Raw genomic sequence first — 24617 nt, 5'->3', positions numbered from 1 at the left:
GGAGCCTGTTTCCCTTCCTCTCTCTCTGCCTCCTTGTGATCTCTGTCTGTCAAATAAATAAATAAAATCTTTGAAAAAAAATATTTTGTTCTATTATGGAAATTTTTGAATTTATAGGAAGTAAACAGTGTAGCCTAAAGGGCCAACCCCCCCCCCATGAATCTTTCACCCAGCTCCCACAGTTACCCACATTCTACCATTCTTGTTTCGTCTGTACCTAGATTATTGTTACTGTTTTTTGACTTTGCAGTTTTGTTTCATAGAAAAAAGATAGAGAGCACACGCGTGTGTCATGCTCATGCGTTGTCTCTGAACTAAAACATGGTTCCATGTCCTTACAGGTGTTTCCCCCACCATATGGCATTTAATCCTCACAACACCCCAAGGCATTTTTCCCCACATTTTATAACTGTGGAAACTGAAGCGCTAAGAAATCAAACGTGTGCAGTCTCCCAGCTAGTAGGTGCTCGAGCAGGGGTTCACGGCCAGACGTGTCTGAAAGCCGTTGCTTTTCCCCCAAGCTGCACCTTAGGAGAATAAGGGCCATAAAAAATGCATAGATAAGTTTTAGTTTGGGTAGATGGATCACTATATGATAAAGTAAATATGGTATAATGTTAATGTTAGAAGCTAGGTTCATGTTCAATGTAAACTTACTAAATGTGCAGATATGAGAGTTTTACAGTCTGGGGAGATGGATAGCTGTATGCTAAAGCAAATACAGTATAATGTTAATGTTAGAACTAGGTAGATAATGTAAAACTATTAAAACTACATATTTGCAGTTTTTCACAATAAAATGTTGAAGGGGAATTCCAACAGAAGCATACTTTGTCTTACCCATCGAACAGTGGACAAAACACACAAGCTATTTTCAGTTACCCATCCTAGTCATGTCTTCTCAAAGAGACAGAGTAGAGACTTAGTTGAATTTTAATTTTAGAAATGTCAGGCCAGGGATAGAAATCGCTTGGAGGTGTACTTAACTGACATTGACTGGTGAGGTCCAAGAATACTTTGAAAATCCCTGCAGAAACAGAGCCTCCGGGGATGGTGCCAGTGAGCTGACAGCTCAGAAGCCGCCCCCCCACCCCACCCCATTGCGGCTCATGGAAAGCTAGAGCTCGATATAATGATGGACGGTCCTCTTTTCCAGTTATGGCCCTTGGGTGGGATTCCATCATTTACCCAGAGGAACATTTTATGCATATTCAACTTGCCTGTTGAAGCCATTCCTTCTCATGGGAAGACATAATCAATTTCTTTTATACTACATCAGAAATAGAGCGGCCCACAGCATTCCATTGTGTAACACAGGCCCCACCTTACTTGGCCTGGCCAGGAACTGCTGAGCAGCCTGTGCTCTGTTGGGAGCAATGGTTGGATGTAAAGATACTCTGTTCAAGGGATTCCTGAGGGTGTTTCATTGCTGAAGGTATAGCCAGCAGGCCCCTTCCCACTCCTGTAGAGAACCCTGTGTGTCCCAGTAGCCCAAGCGTGGTTGACATTGGCATTACCCAACCTGCCCTTCTAGCTTTAGCCTGCTCTGCAGGAGGAAGCTGCTTAGAGATAGGAAAGTCACCACCAGAATCCTCCAGGGTCCCCACAAATTGCAAAACTATAGTCACATAAGGAAACCAAGAAGTTTCTAGTATCCACCTTTCCCACTGATTTCCAAAATTCTGATTGAGTCTTGGGGCCCATGTGACCCTGATGTTCATACCATTATACTATTCTCCTTTCATTCTGCCCTGAACAGAAATTAAAGCTCTCAAAAGGTACCTGTCCCTTAAGTTAACTAGTTCCTCAGCTTCCTTTATCCTGAAATGCTTAGGCAGTCCTGGCTGGAAGGAAGAACAGGCTTTGTAATCACACTGGATGTGGACCCCCAACTTCTCCCATTCCTAGCTGTTAAGACTGAGGAAAAGTGCCGAAGTTCTTTGAGCCCAGCTCATAGGATTATTGTAAGGTTGGAGCTCAGATAAAAGTATGTGAAGCCACCTAACATAGTGTCACTACGAATAGCTAATGTCCCTAAGCATTGGTTTCCCTTTTCTCCCGTGTGTGATATATTGTAAAGTATGAGATGAGGGCTCATATACCTGCCACTAGCTGGTGGTATGACCACGTCTTTTTTGCATCTGTACACCTCCATCTCATTATCTAAAAATGGCCTCTTCTCCAAGATGCTGCGACTTTACACCACCTAATTGCTCCTTAGGGGGATCCTTCAGACTGTGGGGGCACAGGGGAAATTCCTGAGCATGGGGCAGCCCAGAAACATTGAGAACTGGGACTGGTGAGCTTGAGGTAGGGACAGCAGGGGAGAAATGATCAAAATGACACCAAAATCCAAAGGTTAGCATTTCTAAAAACTCAGATCACCACTGGGGAGTTTTGTCAAGGCTGGGTTACAGCACGCTAAGGAGTGTGGCTGCCTGCGCTTCTGGTCCCTTCTGCATAGGAAACCTATTGCAGCCCAGGACCCTTCCGACTCCCTGCCCCAGGGAGGCTCCCGGCTACTTCCGAAGCGCCACTGCGGCATTCCTGCCCACGCGTGTTACTGCTGCCCTCCTCCCAACAATGATTTCCATTATCATTTCGTGTGTTCTCTGAGAGGTTGTTTGCTCAGTTTTGCATGACAAACATCGAATCTGTTGTCCTCTTTGCTGTTTAGCCTTGCTTGTGAATCTTCCGTCCGTATTGTGGGCTCCTGCCTGCTGCAGCCGTCCAGACACTCTGAACGCATTTACTTTCTTCTCCGCAGCTGCAAGGAGCCGTGTCGTTGGGCTTAAACGGGAGCAGATGGAAGTAAGCAGGGGTGTGGAGGCAATTAGAGGTTTTCTTGCTCCCAGCAGTGGGGTTTGTTCTTTCTTTGGGTTTGTGGCTGTTCTTGCTCATTTTTTCTTTCATTTGGGCTCGTCAGGCTATCAGCTTTCTTTTCAGGCTGTGTTCTGCTGCTGGTTGCAGGAAGTTGCGAAATGGGGTGACTTCGTTGCTTATGGTTTGGGATCAAACTTCCCATATCCAGGTATAGATAACGCGTATCATGATGACAACGGTGCTTCATATTTGTAACCCATTCTGCTATCTAAAGGTTGCCTTCACCTACATCACTGTCCCGTTTTGTCTGCTTTAAACTCAGGAAGAAGCAAAGGCTTTACTCATTCTGCTAGAGTGGGAGTTTTTCCTTGTCTTTACACCATCTCTGCAGTCAAACCACAAAGTGGAGAGTTATAGAATGAAACTGTAGCCTTCTGCTTCATTCCTTTTCTCTTTCTAGTTTCAGTTTAATATTTTCCAAACCCTTGGGGCTCCTGGGTGGCTCAGTCGGCTAAGGGTCTGCCTTCTGCTCAAGTCATGATCCGGGGGCCAGGGATCGAGCTCCAGGTCGGGATCCCTGCTCGGTGGGGAGTCTGCTTCTCCTTCTCCCTCTGCTTGTCCTTTCTCTCTGTCAAATAATTAAAAATCTTTAAAATATACATATATTTTTTCCAAACACTTTATCAGCACACTGCTAGATTGTCTGGACATTTAAATAATTGTAACAGATAACATTTTCCACCAGGGAGCTTCCCGTCTAGTGGAGGAAACAGACCGCCAAGTGTGAGTTTAAGCAACAGTGCCCAGCACACAGCAGGCACTCAGTAACGCGGAGTTGAATGAGTGGCAAAGAGATGAACGGGTAATGTAACCCACTAAAGTCCTGAAAAGCAAGGAGAAGAGCGAGGGAGGAACTGAAAGAGACCTAGTCCTCAATGCGTGCAGCACCGTGGGGGTGCCTGGGCGTGAGAAGGCAAGAGCACCAGGCACCCTCGTGAATCGTCTGCGTTAGTGACTTGCCATCCATTAGTGCAGCTAAACAAGAGCCAAAGACATCAGAGGAAACCTAGAGATAGAAGCTTAGAAAAATGAGCAGGGAAGATGTCGTGCTCTGCTCTGTAGCATGGGACAAGCAGAAAGAGGGAAAGAAGCAGGCAAACAGACAGACTGGAAGGGAGAGCCTACCGTGTCGCAGCCCCATGCTGAGAGTTGGGAGAAGGCAAGAGGGAGAATCAGGGTTCTCCCTTGATTGTTGGGACTTGGTTGGGACTTGGCCTACCCTCCCATGCACAGGAAACAGTGAATCAATGAGAATGTCCCACCCCCATGTGATCAAGTGTGGGGGATAAGCCAAGGAGCTGAGAGACTGGGAGATCCATGTGAGCTGGAGGAGCTAAAAGGAAGGCTTCTGGAGGGTAAGATCAGCTTGGGGCCTGGCACGTGAATGGGGTGTGGGAACTCCAAGGGACGGTAGCGTGGAGACATGCACCGTCCTGGGTGGAGATTGTGCGGGGGCCATGGGAGATCGGTGGAAGACGTGTGGGGCCCTACTGTGGAAGGCTTGGAAGCCGAGCTGGAGAGCTGAGGAGAGTGCTGAGCAGGAAAGCAACAGTGAAGTGTGGTTAAGTGGAACTTTTGCCCATGCCCCGAATTCTCATTAAGGTCCTGCAGCTGCAGATGCTGAGTTCGGGGCTCTGCGCTAAAGGAGGGGAAGCTGAGGGAAGCAGACCCTTCCTTGGGATGGGCACTGAGCTTTTTCAGTGTCTCCTGGGGCCCCTGATATACCGCAGCCCAACTACCACCACTCGGGTGGTGGAACAAGAGTAAGAAAAGATCCTCCAGTGCGACTGTGAGTAGACACTGTTTCTGTTGGTTGTTTTGGCTGCCACAAAGCTGTGCTAAGTTTGAGTGTTTTCGGAGAGCTCCAGAAGTTTGTGCTGCAGAACTCTAGGTACTTTATTATGGACAATTTTATTTATTTGTTTATTAATTATCAAAATGTAGTTGACATACAATGTTACACAGTTTCAGGTATACAAAATAGTGATTCAACTTCTCTGTACACCACAAGTACCTGTCCCCACACAACGTTATTACAGTCCCACTGACTGTATTCCCTGTGCTGTACCTTGCATCCCCATGGCTTATTCACTCCCTTTCTGGAAGCCTGTACCTCTCACTCCCCTTCACCTATCTTGTCCATCCCCCCTACCCCTCCCCTCTGGCACCCACCAGTTTATTTTCTGTATTTATGGATCTGTTTCTTTTTCTTCGTATATTTGTTCATTTTTTTTGTTTTGTTTTGTTCTTAGATTCCACATACAAGTGAAATCATATGGTATTTGGTGTTTCTGTGTCTGGCATATTTCGCTTAGCATAATGTCCATCCATGTTGTCACAAGTGTCATTAGGGTGAGTTTTTAAAAATAATATCCACATTAATACACACCCTCAGTGTAGAGTACTTAGAAAATACAGGAAAGCATAAAGGACAAAACAAAAGTCACTATTAATTCCATCACTCACTCAGAAATAATCATACACGTTGCTAGTATTTTTGTTCAATGTCCAAACTCAGAACTTTTTAAAAGTGATTGCACTTAATGTTTTAGATCTTATTTTTACAACTTGGCAATATACCATGAATACTTTTGTGTGTCGATAAGGTTATTTTAGAGTATGACTCCAGTGCTATCTCCTATCCCACCATAAGAATGTGCCATAGTTTATCTAATCAGATAGGAAAACAGCCTCTTTTTTTGCTTATTTTGGTTGTTTCCAGTGATTTAGGTTCTAACCATTTTTAAAAACAACATCATACTATAGTATTTTCAGATAACCTTGTTTTTATTGAGTGACTTGCCCAGTCAGACCCAAGTGAACATAAAAGTTCTTCAGGAAGTTTTATCTCATTTTTGTTGTCACTTTATCAAAATGATAATCAACCCCTGAGTGGAGAAACATTGTTTGTGCCATAGTATACTGCTCTAAGAGTATTGAAAACACAAGCAGACCAAGCCCCCTGCTGATGGATCTACCAAATGTAGAATAAGTTTAGGGGTCTTAGTTGAAGTAGATAGTTCTTAGAATGTAAATACCCTGTGCTTGATATAGTGAAATTTCAGTTTAAAAAATTTTTTTTAAGTAACCCTCAATATTATCTTCATGTAGATGAAGAACTTCTTAACTCTCTCCCTCTACCTACCTCTTGCCCGCACCTCTCTCTTCAAGATAACTGTCTCCTTCCCGACGCGGGATGCTATTTGAAGGGCTGGTTCCTGCTCACTTTATTGTAAGCTGTGTGGAAGAGAAGTGGCAACCTTATTTTTCCTTTGAGGCAGAGTTTGATTTGCAGAGGCCTGGAACTTCCTGTTTATGTTTCTTTTCCAGTAACACATGTGATTCACCATGATTCAAGGTAACCCCATCTACAACGCCCCATTTTTTTCAAGTGGAATTTTTCTGTGGGAACCATAGAATAGAAAGGAATCCTGTAAGCCTTCCATGAAATTGTGCTGTCTGCTTCTCATAGTTTTGCAATATAATTGGTTACTTGTTTTTCTGAATAATTTTTTTATCGTCCTATGCTTATCTGAATGAGGTGCACATCAAAGAGCAGGAAGCGAAGGTCAAGGGGCACCTGGGTGGCTCAGTCAGTTAAGCGGCTGCCTCCGACTCAGGTCATGCTTTTGGGGTCCTGGGATTGAGCTCTCCTGTCAGGGAGTCTGCTTCTCCCTCTCCCTTTGCCTGCTCCTGCACGTGCATGCGCTCGCACACTCTCTGTCTCTCTCTCTCAAGTAAATAAATAAAAGCTTTAAAAAGGAAAAGGAAATGAAGGTCAAGAAAAGTAAGTGTTCTAGTTCTTTGAAAAAAATTACTTTAACTGTTACCCGTGCATAGGAACAGAATTTTTCATATTGAACTAATAGTTTGCTAAGGCATTTTACCAACTCTGATAGTTTATCTGCAATTTCTCTTTGGTCCATATAATCAGTGACATCCATAAATAATTATGAGTTTTAGTTCTCCCATTCCAACACTTATTTATTTATTTATTTCTCTCTCTCTCTCTCTCTCTCTCTCTCTCTCTCTTATTTTGCCACTTTGTGTAGGACCCACAGTACAGTGTTAAGCAGAATAGGGAGAGCACACCTCGACTTGTTCTTAATTTTAAAGGGAAGGCTGCTAACTAACATTTCATCATTGAACATGATGCTTACCATTGGGATTTGGTTAATACACTTTAGGTTAAGAAAGTTCCTTTCTGATCCTACTTTGCTAAGAGTTTCTGTTTTTTAAAATCACAAATAAGTGTTGAATTTTACTCAGTGCTTTTTCTGTGTCCATTGATAAGATCAAGGGGTTTTTTCTCTTTTAATCTGATAATGGGGAACTTGCTGTCAGCAACTTTCTTAAGTTAAATCACCCTTGCATTATTGGTAAAAATCCAAGTTAGCCATGATATATTCAGTGCACTATTGGATTCATTTGCTAATGTATTTTTAGGATTTTTATTTGTATTAATATCTGAAATTGGCCTATAATTTTCCCTTTTCCCTTCTGCCCTTGTCTGGTGTTGGTAATAAGATTATACTAGTGCTTTTCCAGTCTCCATCTTTGAAACTTGCATCTTTTTTTCTCCAAAACCATCTGAACCTAGTGCTTATTGGTTTTGTTTTCTTTGATGAAGAGACGAGTAGATTTTTAACTGATATGTCAGTTTCTTCAATGGTTATAGGACCGTATTTTTCTGAAATTCTTCATCTTACTGAAATTTTCAAACTTAATGACATACCGTTATTCATAGTACACCCTTATTTTTTAATCTCTGCTGTACCTATAGTTTTATTCTCTTTTATTCCCAATATTATTTGGAGTATTCCCTGTGTTTTTCTTGATCGATTTTGGTGATTAGCCTGTCAACCTTTTCAAATAAGCAGGTTTTTTCTTTGTTAATCTTCTCTAGTATATCTTTGTTTACTGATTTTATTAGTTTCTATACTTCGTTAGTCCCTTCTTCCACTTTCTTTGCATTTACTCTCGTTCACTTTCTTACCTCTTGAGTTGACTACTCATTAATTTTCCAACTTTTTTTCTTTCCTAGGATCAGATTTAAGTATTTTCCTCTAAGTACATTGTTAGTGGAATCTTCCCAGTGGTATTACAGAATATTTTCATCATCACTCAATTTTAAGAATGTCATCATTACCATAATTGTTTCTTCTTTGATTCATGAGATACTAGCCGTGTCATCTTAAATCCCCAAACAAGTGAGAGTTTTTAAGTAACCATTTTGTTTAGGAGTCTAACTTTTAAAAATCTGTTGTTGTTAGAGAATGTTTTCTATGTGAAACCAGTTCCACAAAATTTATTGAGACTTGGTTCATAGCCTAGTGTGTGATCGATTTCTTAAAAACAATCTATGTATGTTTTTTTTTAAATCCATATTCACTGATGGGTGCTGGTAAGATAGAACTCTAAAAATATACCCATTAGATGAAACCTCTTAATCATGTTGTTCAAGTCTTTTATGGACTTATTAATTCACCAGTCATTCAGAGAGGTATTGTTAAAATCTCCCACTATGTTTGTCATTCTGTCCTTACAGTTCTGACAATTTGCTTTAATCATGGAAGAGTGTCAAAGAGTCCTTCGCTGGTACCGTCCTCTTTCTCTCAGAACATGGATTCCCTTCTTGAGCTTCTAAGTAACTATGAATCTAGTTTCTCAGAAGCCCTGGCCTCAAGGCATCCACCTTCAGATTACCTTTTTAGATTTCCACTGTGGGCCATTTCAGGGGGGAAGAGAAGAGCTACTGTGCTTCAAGGAGCCTTAATGTTCATCTAGTCCAACCAGTATCTGTTGATCCAAATTCTGCTGGGACATCTCCAGTGTCACATAGTCTCTACAATCTTTGGGAAGTTCTCATCATTAAAACAAGTCATAAGAAAATATTCTTCTATGTAACAACCCATCAGGTTGGGTTGTTTTTTTTTTTTTTTAAGACTGCTTAAACGTCTTCTTTTGCTTAGAGCCAAACAATTTTCAGTTTTTGTATTAGTTTGTCCCAACATAATTTCAGGTCTTTTCAATATCCCTTATTTTCTGGACAAGTTCTAGATTCTATATACTCATGGCTTGAGAGACTTTCAAATTGTACACACACACATATGTGTAAATGTGTGTATGTATCTCTCTCTCTATATATATATGTTTTGAAAATATCTTATTTGATAATGACTAGGGAAGCCCCTCAGAAAAATATGCTACATTGAGGCTAAAACCCACTGACCACATCATATAGGAATTTCTCTCTCCCAAGAGAAATAGTTGAGATGAGAGATTTATGGCTCTTGTCTCTTGTTCTAAACTGTACACCAAGATCCATGCAGTCCTTGCCCTGAAGATCAGCAGCAGCTATAGGAGGAAGGGAAACAATACACAGCAATAGATTTCCTTTTATATATTTAAAAAAAAAAATCCAACTTTGTTTAGAAATTATGCCAATTCGCTGACATAAAGTAAGTGTTCTGTTTGGAAGTTTTAGAATTCACAACTTATACACAGAGGGAATAGTAAGAGGTGTCAGAAGACCTCCTCCCACTGTGGGAATAGTACACTATTGTGCTTGCAGGGAGTTGGCTATAAATCATGGGCATTCTACCCCCTTTCCCTCATGATCCTCTCCAACCATCAGGGAAAGCAAACCCCAGCTTGGTGCCCAGAACTATTCAGACAGTTAAAGAGTCCCACCTTCAAACAGACACACAATATCTTCATTATTTAATACAATGCTTAGCATTTACTTAAAGAGGAAGAGAGGGACACCATTGCCCTTTGAAATGGTGTCTGTCTTGTGGTGCCTAAAAGTTCATTATTGTTGCAATTTAAAGACTCAAGAGTTCAGATTTGCTAAGAATGAGTCAGTGCAGCCTCTAGTGTGACAGCTCCTCCTTGTGATCTGTTAACCTCCTTAGCTTAGCCTGACTGAGGGGAGGACCCTCATGATAACCAGCAAAACTTCTTCTCTTGGTTAAGTCAAGCTAGGTTTGTTAAGTAACTTTACCCAACACGTTTATATAATAAAAGTTCCTGTCTTTCTGTTTCTGAAACCTTCTCTTAAGTGAGGCCAAACCTAATGCTGTTTCAGTAGGCACGGCATTAGATCGCACTGACTTTCCTGTGCCATGTCAAACAATTGACTCAAACTGAAATTACTCAGCTAGCACCCCCCAAATCTTGTTCACACGTGCTGCTGCTCAAACCACACGCCCACCTTCCTGTAGTTATGCAACATATTTTTTTCAGGCCCTCACATTTTCCTTCACTAATTTTATCATCTCAGTTCTGGCCCTATTACCCTGGCCTAGCAAGATATGTCACCTAACATTTCCTGCCCCTCCAAACTCATCTGAGTATTTTATCAGGTAATTTTTCCATATCTTCATCTAAGATGTTGGCAAAGTTGTTGAAGGGCTCAGAGCCCTGTTCTGTGTCCTTTGGAGTCTACCTTCTGAGAGGACACGAATTCATTGATCAGCCCCATTTAAATATTATCATTCCCTTCATTGCCTTGGTCTCAAGTCCACGTTTTCCTATCTCCCAAGGGAATGTGAGAAGCTTTTTTGGATGATCCACTGCTAAAGTCCATAAAGAACCACATTTCTCTGATTCCTTTCAAAATAGAAAATGGGCTAACCGTCCCTATCCTATAGGCGGGATCAAACCAAATACTGAAACACTTTCATGGGATGATCCAAACTGGGCTTTTTTCATCTAGCACTCCGTGATGCTTTTTCCGTAAGACCAATCTATTTAACAAAACCAATTAATGTTTGAGATTTCAAATATGGAAATAGGACTGAACTTTATCCAAAGCTGTTTTTACTCGTTTTGTGGGCATTTGGTTCAACAATTTTCCTCACATGTGCTAACCTATTCAGTACCAGAATATGTCCGCTAGAACGTTAGAGAGAAACCAAGTTCTCCAGTACCATTCCACCAGTCAACAACCCTGCGTGTCCCTCTACCCAACCCTCCCCATCACTTCCTAAATCTAGATTAATTAATATTGGCTTGGTCTACCAAACTCCTTGTTAGTTGTGTGCCCCTCTTCTGGGTTCTCCCTTTGCTGAGCCATTCTGCATAGAGATAACAGACCAAGTTACTCGCTCAGAGCTCTTCAGGGCCTCCCTTCCACACTCCAAGCTAGATCCATCCTGTTCCCTTGGCTGACAGTCTGCTCAGAGCCACCTCCCCATTCCTCAGACTTACACCACCGAGTGGGGTCATGACTGTTCCCTAAAAGTCTCCCCTGCCTCCTGGACTCCCTGGTGCCATCTTTGCTACCAATGTTCCTGAGGTGGAGAATATTCCAATCAATTTCTACATTTAGAAATCTTGCTCCTCTCTCAAGCAATAAAATAAATGCTTCTCCTTGATGAAGTCTTGACTGATTCTCCACTGAAAGGGATTTCTTCTTCTTCTGAGCTCCTGTTAGCGCTGTGTAACTACCAAGTAACAGTTGTGTAGAATTGTTTCTCTCCTTGTTTTATCAAAAGTTGCTCTAGGGCTGAGACAGTGGCTTATTCACCTGTTAAGCTCACAAAGGGCCAGGCACCTAGTAAATGGGACATAGTGTTGGACAGATGACTAGATGGATGGATAGATGATGGTGCTGAGATTCAAAGGAGATAAATAACTTGTCAAGATCACAAAGTTTTGGGTAATAGAATTGATGATAGAGTCAGTTCCCAAATTCAACAATAAGGTATTCATCCAACACTGTACCACATTCTCTTCCATGGTTTTGCTTTCTGTAGAAGTATTAGTCATAAAGCATCCAATTTTAAGAATTAGACCCAAAGTTCCATATTTGATTATAATACCTCTTGTTTTACCACATGTAGAAATATATACTTGGGGGAAAGACATGGTGGGCTTTTCTTACCACATTCTTCATAAATAATGTGAAAGAAGGAGACACTGCCACTTTGGAAACCTTTTGCCACACAACTTAAAACATCTTCAAATACATTGGAAACTTTGGTCTTTCCAACTGCGAAAATCAGAATTCTCTTAATGGAAGAATGCACTTGAGTCATACTGCATCAGCAGTTTTTGGGGGGAGGAGTGGCCTAGGAATCCAATGTCAAAAATAAGAGCTTAAGCCCAGGGATGAAATGGTTACCCCACGAGGGAGGTGGTTCTGGCTTTCTCAGGCTACCCTGTAACAAAAGCATGATGTTGTCAACCTGAGCTAGGGCTGATTAGCTTCATTTGAATCTGAAAGGGAGCCCACATCCTTCCTGTTGCCACGGGAAGATGCTGAAAAGAACTCGCAGAGAAAGCAGATGGACTAATATGTGTTATGTTTCCCAGACGTCCTGTCCCCAGTGCCTCCAGAACACTGCAATAATTGGGAATGAGGTTGAAAGAGGAAAGAACAAAGGAATGAAAGTATAAAATGCTGAGGAAAAGCCAGCCAGAAGCTATTCTTTTTAATCTGCTTCTCTTCGTGCATTTTCAAATGTGCTTCTGTAGATAATGGCAAAGGGAAAGAAATGCAGGGTCATTTTTTCCGTTTTCAAGTCAAATTGTTATCTTGCACAATAGACCCACCAGGACTTGCTCTCATTCATGGGTTGACCAATTCCCACTCCACCAATTTCAGAAGTGAAGGTGGCCAATCTGTCCTTTTGTTGTTCTGTGATGTCAGAGCTTCTTTCTTGCTTTTTAAAATAAGTTCCCCTAAAGTCTGGAGGGCTGAAGCCCAAGCCATTTATTTCAGCAATTCAGTCAAATTTTCCAATTTGCCTTCAATGTTAGTTAAAAAAAAAAAAAAAAGACATGCATTATAGTAGCATGATTATGGATAGACCAAAAAAAAAAAAAAAAATAGGAAGGAAGAAAAGAGATGAAGAGAGGGAAAGAGCCTGCCTGTCTAACATTCCTTTTCTCACCAAGTATCTCTTGAGTTACTCTGGTACAGGCAAGATTTATCAGTATCAGTGACGTTAATGTCATGCTGCCGAAAGTCACAACTGAAGGAATCTGGAGCCATGTAAATAAAGGCAGGGACTACTTCAAAATGGGCGAGTATCTTAGTGGCAGTTAAACACACTGTCACTCCATGTTCAGAAGTTCAAGGTGTCAGATTTTAATTAGATATAACAGGACACAAAGAGAAATGGGAATGTAAATTCTAGAATTCTTTCCAGGGGAACTCATGCAATATTTCTGGAGGTCTTCACAGTAAGCAAGATTTCCAACCATACACATTGCAGGCCTTTATTCCTACAATTTCTTAATTCCAAATTTGTTTCCACACATAGATTTTGAGCATACATTTGCTCAAATATTTCACAGGGTCATGAATGCTATCTATGTTGCTTGTGTTGCAACTTTACCCTATTAGTTATAATTGAGTTATCTAAATTGAAATTTTTTACCTTTTAAGGAAAAACTCTGGAATCATCTAAAAAGTGTGTAATTTGCCTGAGAGATACAGAACAGCTTCCAGCAAATTATTCGATGCTTTGAAAATAAAAAGAAATAGGGCAGAATCTGAACTAAAAGAATAACTGGTTCTCTTTGGCCTCTCCTGGGATATTTTATAGTATCTTGGGTTCACCTTTCAGTAAGCATCTGTTGGGTTAAGGAGCTCTTAAGTTTTTCCATATTAGAAATATAGTCTTGGGGCTCCTGGGTGGCTCAGTGGGTTAAAGCCTTTGCTTTCGGCTCAGGTCATGATCCCAGGGTGTCTTGGGATCAAGCCCCGCATTGGGCTCTCTGCTCAGTAGGGAGCCTGCTTCCCTTCTTCTCTCTGCCTGCCTCTCTGCCTACTTGTGATCTCTGTCTGTCAAATAAATAAATAAAATCTTAAAAAAAAAAAAAGAAATATAATCTTATCATATAAAACCCACTTATTCAGGTGCACTGGCAAATGGCACTGTCCCTCCTTTCAGGGAGTCCAGTCTGTCTATTATAAACATGATTATTGGGGCGCCTGGGTGGGTCAGTCATTAAGCGTCTCCCTTTGGCTCAGATCATGAGACCAGGGTCCTGGGATCAAGCCCCTCATCTGGCTTCCTGCTCTGCGGGAAGTCTGCTTCTCCCTCTCCCACTCCCCCTGCTTGTATTCCCTCTCTCCCTGCCTCTCTGTCAAATAAATAAATAAAATCTTTTTTGAAAAATGATTATTATTGCCATTAAATTTTAGCTGTTGCTCCAGAAAGACAGTCAAGGTTTGTGTTGCTTGTGAAAGATCAGCAGGCAATATTGGAGTTGCAAATATTTTTTACTATTATTCACATCACCCGCGAGCAAACAACACTTAGGAGCTGGCACAAACTTAAAATGTGAGCGCTAGAAGAAATGTTCAAGATTATCCGGGTCAGGGGCTCTGGGTGGCTCAGTCAGTTAAGCATCCGACCTCAGGGTCATGAGATCGAGCCTCACATCGGACTCTGCACCAGGCTCTGGCCCTGGGCATGGAGCCTACTTATGATACTATATTCTCTCCCTCTCCTTCTGCCTCTCCCCCAGCTCTCCACATATCTTAAAAATAAATAAATAAATAAATAAATAAATTATGTGACTCAACCATTGCAGAGGCTAGACCCAGGAACAATGAGTGGCTTACCTGAGGTCTCCAGTGGGTCAGAGCAGAACAGCAGTGTGCATGTTTACTTTTTAAATTACTCCATTCACCTGTTAGGGAACATATTTCACTGCAGATGGTTGATCACTTTTCATCAAATACTCTTTTCAGTTACTGAGTATGTTACCAGTACTGTCCATAGACTTACAATGCAAAACACAAATGCAGGCAACACGGGTCATTTTACATTTTCTAGGAGCCGTGATGAAAAAGCAAAAAGAAACTCCTGAAAGTAATTGTAATAATATATTTTATTTAGGATGACATGTCCCAAATATTATAATTTTCACATGCAGTCAGTATTTCAAAATTTATCAGTTACTGATTTTACATACTTTTCTTCCCATTAAGTCTGAAATCTGGCTAATATACTGCGCACTTAAATCATAACCACATGCGGTTAGAGAGGATGTGCCATTTTGGACGGCACAGGTCTGTACTGTGAAACAGCCCCAAGCTTTGCACCATACCACAGGTTCATAGCCTTTGAAATTGTAAATACCCCTGAGTCTAGTTCACATTTCTTTTGAATTTTTGCTCTTAACATGCCAAGCTTGTCTCCTGAAAACCCAAGAGAAGGAAGCAAGCACCAACTGCTGTAAAACAAGTGTATCTATTGAAAACATGGTCCAACTCTTGCTAAGATAGTGTTACCCTGTGATATATGACTCCTGCCTTCCTCTAATTCCATGAAGTTCTGCATTTCCTTAATGTCAGAAGTTCCCTTGCCAGCTGCAGCTGTTTCCTGTGGATAATGTTCTAAATGGCCTTTATTTATGAGATGTCTTGTGCTGTAACTGCTCTCAGAAAGAGTATGAATTCTGTCAGTCAGTCTAATTAACGGTCTTCTAAGAAATAATGGTTCAACTTGAGCTGTCACTCTCCACAGTGATATCTCTCACTTTGACCTAATTACAAAACTGAACATTAAAATATGTAAGGAGGGGAGATCAGAGAAGAGGATCATTTTGCTTTCTGTTAGTTCAGCATCATCTCTTATGTCTCCCAGCCCCCACCACCCAGTGGCCGAGCAAAGGCAACACAGGGAATGGGAATGACGACGGGAGGAGCTGTGGCTAGCTCTTAATTTCCTCATCACTGAAGGAGGAGGAGTAACAGCTCCTGCCTCAAGGGCCTGTAAGAATGATGGGCAAAGCACAGTGACCGGCACATAGTTAGGGCTCCACAAAAATGAGAGCTGTTATTATTTACTTTGCAAGGGCCTCGAAAAAACAGTTGGGCAAAAGAGAAAGCAAATCGGTGTGTCTAGTCTGAAGAATGGAGAGGGAGCCTGCCAGCTTTTTGTAGGACATTATCCGCATGATTTTTGGACCCAAACCAGGCTCAACCCAGAGCCGAGAGCTTTATGTTTCCAGTGTGCCTTCAGCATGATTGTAACCAGCATCACTTTTGGTGATGATGGGAATGTTGGAGCCAAAATGACTAGTTCATTTTAAAGGACAGGCATTGTATAGCGACGGGGGGAGGGGCTGACCCAAATGGTGTGTTTCAAGTCATTAGAATGGTATTCATATTTGATTTCATAGTGAGCTGTGACAGATGTACAGGGGAAGCCTGAATAAGCATTTTGGAAGCCATTTGGATCCTTTGTGATGCTTCTTTACACAGTTCCACAGAGTAAGGACTCTTTCCCGTGCTGCCCAGTACCCCTCTTGGCAGGAGCTCACCGGCTCTCCTCAAAGCCTCCAGGTATCATCTCCTAGTTGAGCGCAACGACTGTCCTGCCTCACAGCTGCATGGCACTCCTGGGTGCCCTTCTCTCATCAGAAACTGGGAATCCTGGGAGTATTTCTGAATCACTCCCTTTCTCTGCTGAACTCCCTTAGTCCCCTTACGGAAGAGCCACTTGTGGTAGGAATAACCTAGAACCCTAGGCTATATGCAGGACTCCATAGACACACTTTAAGGTCTTAAAGAAGGCTTTTGTTACCTAAATCTTTGGTCTAACCATTCATCCCAAGTACCTGATTCTCAGTAAGTTGGCTTCTCCCTTTTCATGTTTCTGTGATCCAAACATATAGCACTAAGAAGATATAAAGGGTAGTCTCTCTTAGTTTCCTTGATTCACCCGAAGTTTTAGCCACTGTTGGTGTTAGGGGTCCTGAAGACCAAGCTGACTCAGGAGGTCGGGCCCCAAACACACAGAAAACAGTCGGCTACTTCACCTGACCTTGCACACTGCACCTTTCTTGTTTGCTTTGTCTTGGTTAGGCACTTGCACACTCCAGCCGAAGAGAAGGCTGTTAAAAACATGCCAAATAGTGGTCTATTCAGACCACGGAGTACCGCTCGGTGATAAAAAGTACTGTAATGAATGAAGCAGTAAAAACTGCTATACTGCCCAACATTAGTAAACTAGCGAAAGACATTTTATTGTGGGTAAATGTCAAAAATAAGTAATAGAAAAAGTGCTCACTATACGACTACATTTATATGATGTTCTAGGCCAAACAAAATTCATCTATGTGGTAGAAATCACAACTGTGATTGTTTTGCATGAGGGTGACAGCAAGGGGCCCTGATGGATCTTTCTAGGGTGATGAAAATGTTCTCTCTCTTGAGAGGGGTTTGGGTTACACAGGTACATTTGTCAGAACTCATTGAACTGTGCACTTAAGATCTATATGTTGTATTGTATGTGAGTTATGCAAACACTAGAAAGAAAGTGGGGCTGCCTGGTGGCACAGCCCATTAAGCATCCAACTCTTGGTTTCGGCTCAGGTTGTGATCCCAGGGTCGTGAGATGGAGCCCTGCGTTGGGCTCTGCACTGAGCATGGTGTCTGCTTGAGAATCTCTTCTCTCTCTCGCTCTGCTCCTTAGCCACATTTCAGAATCAGAGTGACTGCCTTTTCACAAAGATTTTTCCAGATTATATGGGAAATCAGTGTTTTCTAAATTGTGCAAGGGAAATTTGTTGCTTGGAGAATAGTTTCTGGAAGGCATTGACTATTCATCTCCCTAATCACCTTTGTGATTGGCTGTATTAATTTAGAATTTGGAGGAATGCTGTTACATCATACTTGCTGTAAAGTGTCCAGTGTTGTGAAATCTAGATGTTTACGTTAGATTTTAAATCTGTTTCCTACCCCCGACCTGCTCCCTCCAGTCTGTCCTCCCTGCTGTTAAGTAATCTTTCTGAAATACCGATCTATTGTGTAATTCTTGCTCAGAAGCTTGGACGGCCTGCTCCTGCTTTCACATTTAGGCCCCTGCCCAACTTTCTAGTTGCCCATCTCCACTCCTGGCTTTCATCACACCAAACAAGGATGCTCTCTGGAATGTTCCTTCTAGAATCTGTTCCTTTAAGAGCTGGAGAGCACTTCGCCTGTCCTGTCCTTGCCAGTCCTTCCTGCAGGCCCAGCTCAGCTATCTGAGCTCTGAGAACATGTCCCAGCCTCCTCAGGGAAGGAATGACCCGCATGTTCAAACTCCCAGAGCACATGCGTGTTTCTCTGGAGGGCACACTTGACCACACTGGGGCAGGGCAAATCCTTTGCATGTCTGCCTCTGGCTGGCTGGTCTCTCTTCAGCAAGGGGGACAGCGTTTTGCATCTTGTATTTTATGCACACTGCTTGATATATAATTTTGTTCTATAAAAGATGGGTGGCTGGGTGTTTGGATTCATTCCTTCCTTCGTTCAGCACTGCAGCAGTAGCTTTCTCTGTATGGACCTCTGGAGAGGAGGCAGATAAGGACCAGAATGCTGTGGTCCTAGCAAACCTAGCAAAAGCAGACTTTCTAGGATGATGTTACAGTGTTCTGGTTCTGGCTTTTTTACTTTCTGTTTCCGAGAGGTAACAAGGATCTGATCCTGTTCTCTGCCTGAGTTGCACTATCTACCTCTCCTCTGCACGAGGGAATTCCTACCTAGTTCTCAGAAAGAAAACCAGAACATACCAATGTCATGTAAACCAGGGCAGGGACAAAATGAAAAACCTCATACAAATACCACCTAACAAAAAACTTGCCTTTTTATGTTTTCCAAATACCTTCGCATACAACACCTGGTTTTATCTTCACAAAAACCACATGAATTAAGCAGAGAAGGGATAATTATTCCAGCAAGCAAATGAGAAAACTGAGGTGAAGTAAAGGCCAGATGATTTGCCCAGAGTCACACGTCTGGTTAGTGATAATGCTGAGACCAGAATAGAAGTCCATGTGCTCCTACCAGGCTGGGAGATTTTCAAAAGTACGAGTTCCCAGGAAAGATCAAATAATTGCTGGAAAAGCACTTCCGATCTCCAACGAAAACAGATCTTTCCAGCTGAGTGCCCTCCCTAAGGCCTGAAGAGTATCATCTGCCAAGTAGCTATTCTTTTGTCTTCTGCATGAACTACCCCCCGCTGAAGGCCACTGTGAAAACTGAAACGACAGCGACCACACACTGCCAAAATATATTTGCAACTTACGGAATAAACGTCCATTTGGATAGAAATTAGGGAATGCCTTTTCTTAAATCCTTGCTGGGACACAGGTGCGGGTGCTAATGCAGATATGGAGCTTTGTCCCATGTTCTGTGAGTGTGTGTAATGCTGGGGGACTGGGCGGGGGGTGGGGGAAAGGAAGGGAGGGAGGGGGAGGGGGACACAAGACTGCTCTTTCTGCTAGGCCGGTCTCATATTTAAGAGGAAACATTAAACCATGGAATAACAGCTGCAGAAACTGCATTTGCAGCTGCAGCAGCATCATTCCTCTGGGGAAGGCAAGATAGCTATTTTCCAAACTGTTCATGAAGGGCGAGAGTCGGGAATGAAAAGACAGCTTGCTCATACCTAATACGGCACAGTCCAATCTCACGCCTTGCATTAGAGCCCTAGCTCAGAAGCTGTCCGCAGAGACAGCTCGTTGGCTTTGAGATCCAGGGTTCGTTCTACTAGATCTTGCAGACCTTCTTTTTTCTGTAATAAATAAAATTCCATGCATTTTACTGGGAGTGAAAGAGCCATATCTTTATAAACATTAGTAAATGAGGGGTTAGGTATTTGGCCCACCTTACTGATTTGTGCACAGAGAAGACCACAGTCACTCCCAACCTTAAACCTATTCACAACTGTGTTTAAACCACTCTCGGGTACCCATCTTTGGGATCCTTTTCTCCTTTTTTCACATCCACTCTGTCCTGTTCCCTCTTTCCCACTTATCTTTCCTTCAAGGTCTCCACTGGCCAGCTTTGCTAGCCAAACTATGCAGACATTTCAGTGATCACAGTTAGAAAATGACCTTCTGAAAGAAGAGGTTCCAAGGATCCTTGGGGAAAGCACAGGAAGGGACCATCATGTGAGTCCTCTTCGTCGAAGCCCTCATTCCTCTGATTCTATATCCAGAATTATAGCAAGTATTTCCTTTTATTTTCATGTGAAATCTATTTCTATAGCTGCTTCAGGGATCTGGAATAAAATATAAGGGGGGAAATCAGGAGGTGAAATAAGAAATACAGAGAGATAGATAAAGAAAACCGCCTTGGGACAACTGGGTGGCTCAGTGGGTTAAGCCACTGCCTTCTGCTCATGTCATGATCTCAGGGTCCTGGGATCGAGTTCCACATCAGGCTCTCTGCTCAGCAGGGAGCCTGCTTCCCTCCCTCTCTCTCTCTCTGCCTTCCTCTCCGTCTACTTGTGATCTCTCTCTGTCAAATAAATAAATAAAATCTTTAAAAAAAAAAAAAAAAAGGAAGGAAGAAAGAAAACCGCCTTTTTGTTGTTGGTCCTGAAATAACCCACTAATATTTAACTTTGTACCTAACTTGGAATCCTAATCAAAACTACAATGCTAAAGAATGTCATCAAGGTCCTTTGCCATTATAGTATTACCAGAGCTTTCTCAAACATGGATTGAGTGTGACCACAATAATAGGACAAACTGTGACTCGTTGATTGTGTGGGTGTTTGTAGGTATGAGTGATTTGTTTGCCGTGTAGATTTGTTTCTTATTAATTTCCTCATCAACAAACAAAAAGGGAACAATAACTAATGTCTAGGTTACTTTTTACCTAAAATAGTAAATGATACGTTCTCATATTTGGGTGTTGGCCTTTGAATTCAAATTTAGTTCTCCAAATAGTGGGACAGTTCTGCTTAGCTGCAAAGTCTGTTTGGTTCTATTCCCACAGAGCATGTGTGAATTCTTCCTTTTGTCAGAAACTGAGATTGATGAATTCTCCCTTCCCAGTTATTTCATAGATGATTTGCAATGATCCAGGCATTGACTCAAATCATCTCTACTTTGAGGGTCTGAGTTGGAAATTGCTGAGTATCATGTAAATGAATAAACCTTGGCTTCAAGCCCAGAGAAAAGGCTGGATGTTAATATTGTTGTACACACCTTCAGTATCTTTGGGAGCATGACATTATATTAATACTTCTTGGGGGTGTTTGTTTCTGCATTGGGAGACATTGATTTGCCACACTAAATGCCACAAGTGACAGATTTTCCTTCTTCTCTGAAGGTTGGAGAAGGAGCGTGGACTTCATGTAGTCAAATAGACATGGATTTAAAATCTGTCTCAATCACTCCCTAGCTGTTTGCTCTTAAATGAGTTTCTTTATCCCTCTGAAGTACCTTAGGTTTCCGGCGGCAAAGTAGATTAAACAAACAAAAGTAGATCCATCTAGAACAATGCCTGGTATAGAGTAGGCTCTCAGAATTATCCCTGTCTCCTTTCCTTCTTTTCACTAGGAGCTCGGCGAGTGAGCCAAAACGATAGAGTTTTTCATTAATTCTTTGGTTGAAGGTATTGTTTTCATCACTACCATTCCTACAAAAAGAATAAGACATTTCTGAGGGAGTTATGAGAGGCCACGTGGCATAGCCTAGTGGTTCTCCAAGTGTGGACCCAGACCAGCAGCTTCAGAATCGATCAGGAGCTTGTCAGAAATGCAGGTTCCCAGGCCTTTCCCCAGACCCACTCTTGGAAACTGCAGGTAAGGCCCAGCGGTTAATATTCACAAGCCTTTCCAGATAATTCTCATGTGTGTTAACTTTGAGAACCACTGGTGTAGTGGGAAGAACACCAGACTCATTATATGTTCTGCTCTAGGCGCCAGCAGTCATTTCCCTGCTCGACCTTGACCTCCGCATCTCTGAAACGGGAGCTGGGAGGGACCAAACGTTCTCTCTGCTCTTTTCCAGTTCTGGCATCTGTGGCTCTAATCTCAGCCTAGCTGTGTCCAGGCAACATCTTCATAATGATCGTACTCTAAAACAGAGGGAAACTTTGTTTTCATTGTTTCAAAAGTAGTACATTATTGTTGTAGAAAATTAAAATAAGCAAAATGAAGAAACTTAGAACCCTCTGAAAATTCAGTTTTTTTGTCCCATGCTCTTACAGTCCTTTTTTTTTTTAAATGTGAATGCAGATGCCTATAGGAACCTATGTGCCTAACATCTGTGGGTATAGTCAGGAAAAGCCTTTCTCCCTGTGGAACTTTCATTCTCATGGAGGGAGGTGGACAGTAAACAAATAATTAAATAAGATCACTTCTGAGAGTATTAGGTATGTGAAGGAAATAAAACAGAGTGGTATGAGGGGCTCCTGGGTGGTTCAGTCGGTTAAGCATCTGACTCTTTTTGATTTTGGCCCAGGTCATGATCTCAGGGTCATGACATTGAGCCCTGTGTCAGGCTCTGTGCTTGGCGTGGAGTCTGCTTGTCCCTCTCCCCTGCTCCTCCCCCTGCTCACATTCTTTCTCTTTCTCTCTCTCAAATAAATAAATAAATAAATAAATAAATAAACAAATAAATAAATGCTTTTAAAAAGAGAGAAAATGAGAGTGTGATATTATAGAGTGACAGCGCAGTGTCTAGTTAAGAGATGGTGCCAGGAAAAACCTTTCTGAGAAGCCGACACTTGGGCTGGGACCTGAATCCCAGAAACAGTCCAGCTATGTGGGTATTGGGAGGGAAGAGCATTTCAGGCAAAGGGACGAGCTTGTGTGGAGGCTCTAAAGGCAGCCCGTCTGGCTAGGGAAGAGGCATGGAAGGGAGAGCCGTAGAAGAGACCAGAGAGATAGAGAGAGAGAAGAGGAGGCCAGAACAGGGATGGCTGTATAGTTTAAATTTATTCTAAATATAATAGGAAACCATTCTAAGATGAGGGGAAATTAAAAAAAAAAAAAAATCACTCTGCTAGGTAGAGGATGGATTATAGAGGGCAAGAATGGAAACAGGAGAAGCAGATTCCTGTTTCCACCTCATGTCTTCTAACTTGCATGTTCTCCCCTGACTTGAACATGAACATCCCTTACAAGTAAGTTGTGCGGCATCCTCCTTTGTCATAGCTATATAGGAATCTGGTATGATTATCATCTTTTTTTAATCCCCTATAGATAAGGACTTGGATTATTCCCAATTTTTTGTTGTCCTGAATAACACCAAAGGGAGATAACAGCAAAGGGAGTTCTCTCAAATCTTTGTGTACATTCTTGTTGCTTCCTTAGGATCATTCCTAGAAGTAGAAGTCCTTCCCCACTTCTTTAGCCTAAGGAAATTTGAAGACTCTTTCCTGGGTCTGTTCATTGGTTTCATTTGTAATTATGTAACTGGTGTCCCCCAGTCACTTAACACCTTTAGCTGATGTGTTTTACCAGGCAGGGGCCAGAGGGAGACAAGTGAGGCACTCTCCTGGGGTGCATAATTTAAAGGCACCCAAAAAACAAAAACAAAAACAAAAAACAAAACCTCAGTAATCAAGATAAATATCTTAAGGCAATTTTTAAAATCCTGATTACTAAGTCTTTCAGCATCTTTTTATACTGCTCTCGGGGCACGTGCCTCACTCACTTTATCCTAGACCTGGCCCTGGCACTTTTATACAAGAAAAACATAAGAAAGTAATTACTTGTCTGTAGGCTTGAGTCTGCTTTTACTTACCCTGTTAGAGAGTTAGTTCTGTCGCTAACTTATTGTCAGCTACATAGTAACAGTGCGTGCTTCTGTTATCCTCCTCATTCTTAAGCAGCTAGGAAACACAAACATGTAACAGGTACTGGGTGCAGATCCCCATTCTTCACTTACAGGTATGTCCCGGCACAGTTGTCTTAAGCACCCTGTTTTTCCCTGAATCATGAACGGCTGTGATCGAGTATCTGCCTCCCTGTCCCACCCAGCTGCCCTGAGGGTTATGACTGGGAGGTCTCCATGGCTCCTGGGTCGAATTCACTAGGAGCCTACAGGGTGTCTAACTAGCCTAACCGCATAGTCCCGACAGTGGCCAGTGATTCCCTTCATTCTCTCCACCTTCTCAGGAAAACTGGGGAGCTAAAAAAAAGGTAAAGTTTGGAGGCTTTTTCTATTTCACAGAAAAGAGAAATTGGCCAGAATCCAAAGAAAAAAACAAAAACAAAACAAACAAACAAACAAAAAAAAAACCCTTCAAGTAACCAAGTAAGTTTTCAGTTTATATGTTGGTTTCTTTCTCTGCCTCACCCCAACATGTGGCCTCCACATAGAAGTCGAGGCCTTTTAGCCTCCTTTCAGCAAATGACTGCAGACAGAGGAGGGATCTCTGTACCTATATACCCACTCCTCAACCGTTGGGCTCGTGTGCTTGTGGCCCCGTTGGTCTTACACACTCACAGCTCTCTCCCACCGCCAGTGTCAGCCATACACGTTCCAGGCAGCCCGGCACACCACAGAGTAGGGATGTCGTCAGCACGCTGAGACTTTCCAGGCACCACCAAGCAAACTGTCTTTCTCTTCTGTCGTGTACTCCTTTTCATTACAAACCACCCTCCCCACCCCCAGTGAGCCTATTTTTAGCAAACAAATAAGTGTTGGGCATATAGGTCTGTGAGTAGATGCCTCGCAAGAATGATTATCATCAGAAAAAGCCACAAGTCCAAAAACTGTTAACCCAAAATGTTGCAAAGCCGTATCCCTCTAGACCACCCAGTTCTGGCCAAAGGCTCAGTGTCTAATCTGACAGGAAGAGTCCTCCGCTCTTAACCCAGCACAGGTAAAGGAGAAGGTCCTCAGGTAACCTTGCTCAAATGCCTTGGAGATGGGGCCATTGCCAGCATCTGGTGCCTGCTTGGACTAGCAGTCCCAGTACTGGACCATACACCAGTAATGGCAGACTGGCTGTCTCCTGGCCAGCCAGGAAGTCACTG

The 24617-nt window shown here is 42.4% G+C and overlaps 1 protein-coding gene across 8 annotated transcripts in view; it reads left to right on the top strand.

Annotated features, from left to right (window-relative positions):
- The window catches only part of FYN (FYN proto-oncogene, Src family tyrosine kinase), a 210536-nt gene that overhangs the window by 108887 nt on the left and 77032 nt on the right, over window positions 1–24617 (top strand). The window contains exon 1 of one of the 8 annotated variants that reach the window (XM_032858341.1): window positions 4145–4238. The exons of the other annotated variants lie outside the window; for them this stretch is intronic. The gene's annotated coding sequence lies outside the window, so the exon portion shown is untranslated. Of the gene's footprint in view, window positions 1–4144; window positions 4239–24617 lie in introns of those variants that run through there. 8 annotated transcript variants of the gene reach the window in all.

This window comes from Lontra canadensis, unplaced genomic scaffold (genome assembly GCF_010015895.1).
Source record: "Lontra canadensis isolate GAN:19392208 unplaced genomic scaffold, GSC_riverotter_1.0 scaffold14, whole genome shotgun sequence".
NCBI lineage: Eukaryota > Metazoa > Chordata > Mammalia > Carnivora > Mustelidae > Lontra > Lontra canadensis.
This window is presented reverse-complemented; position numbering and strand designations above follow the sequence as displayed.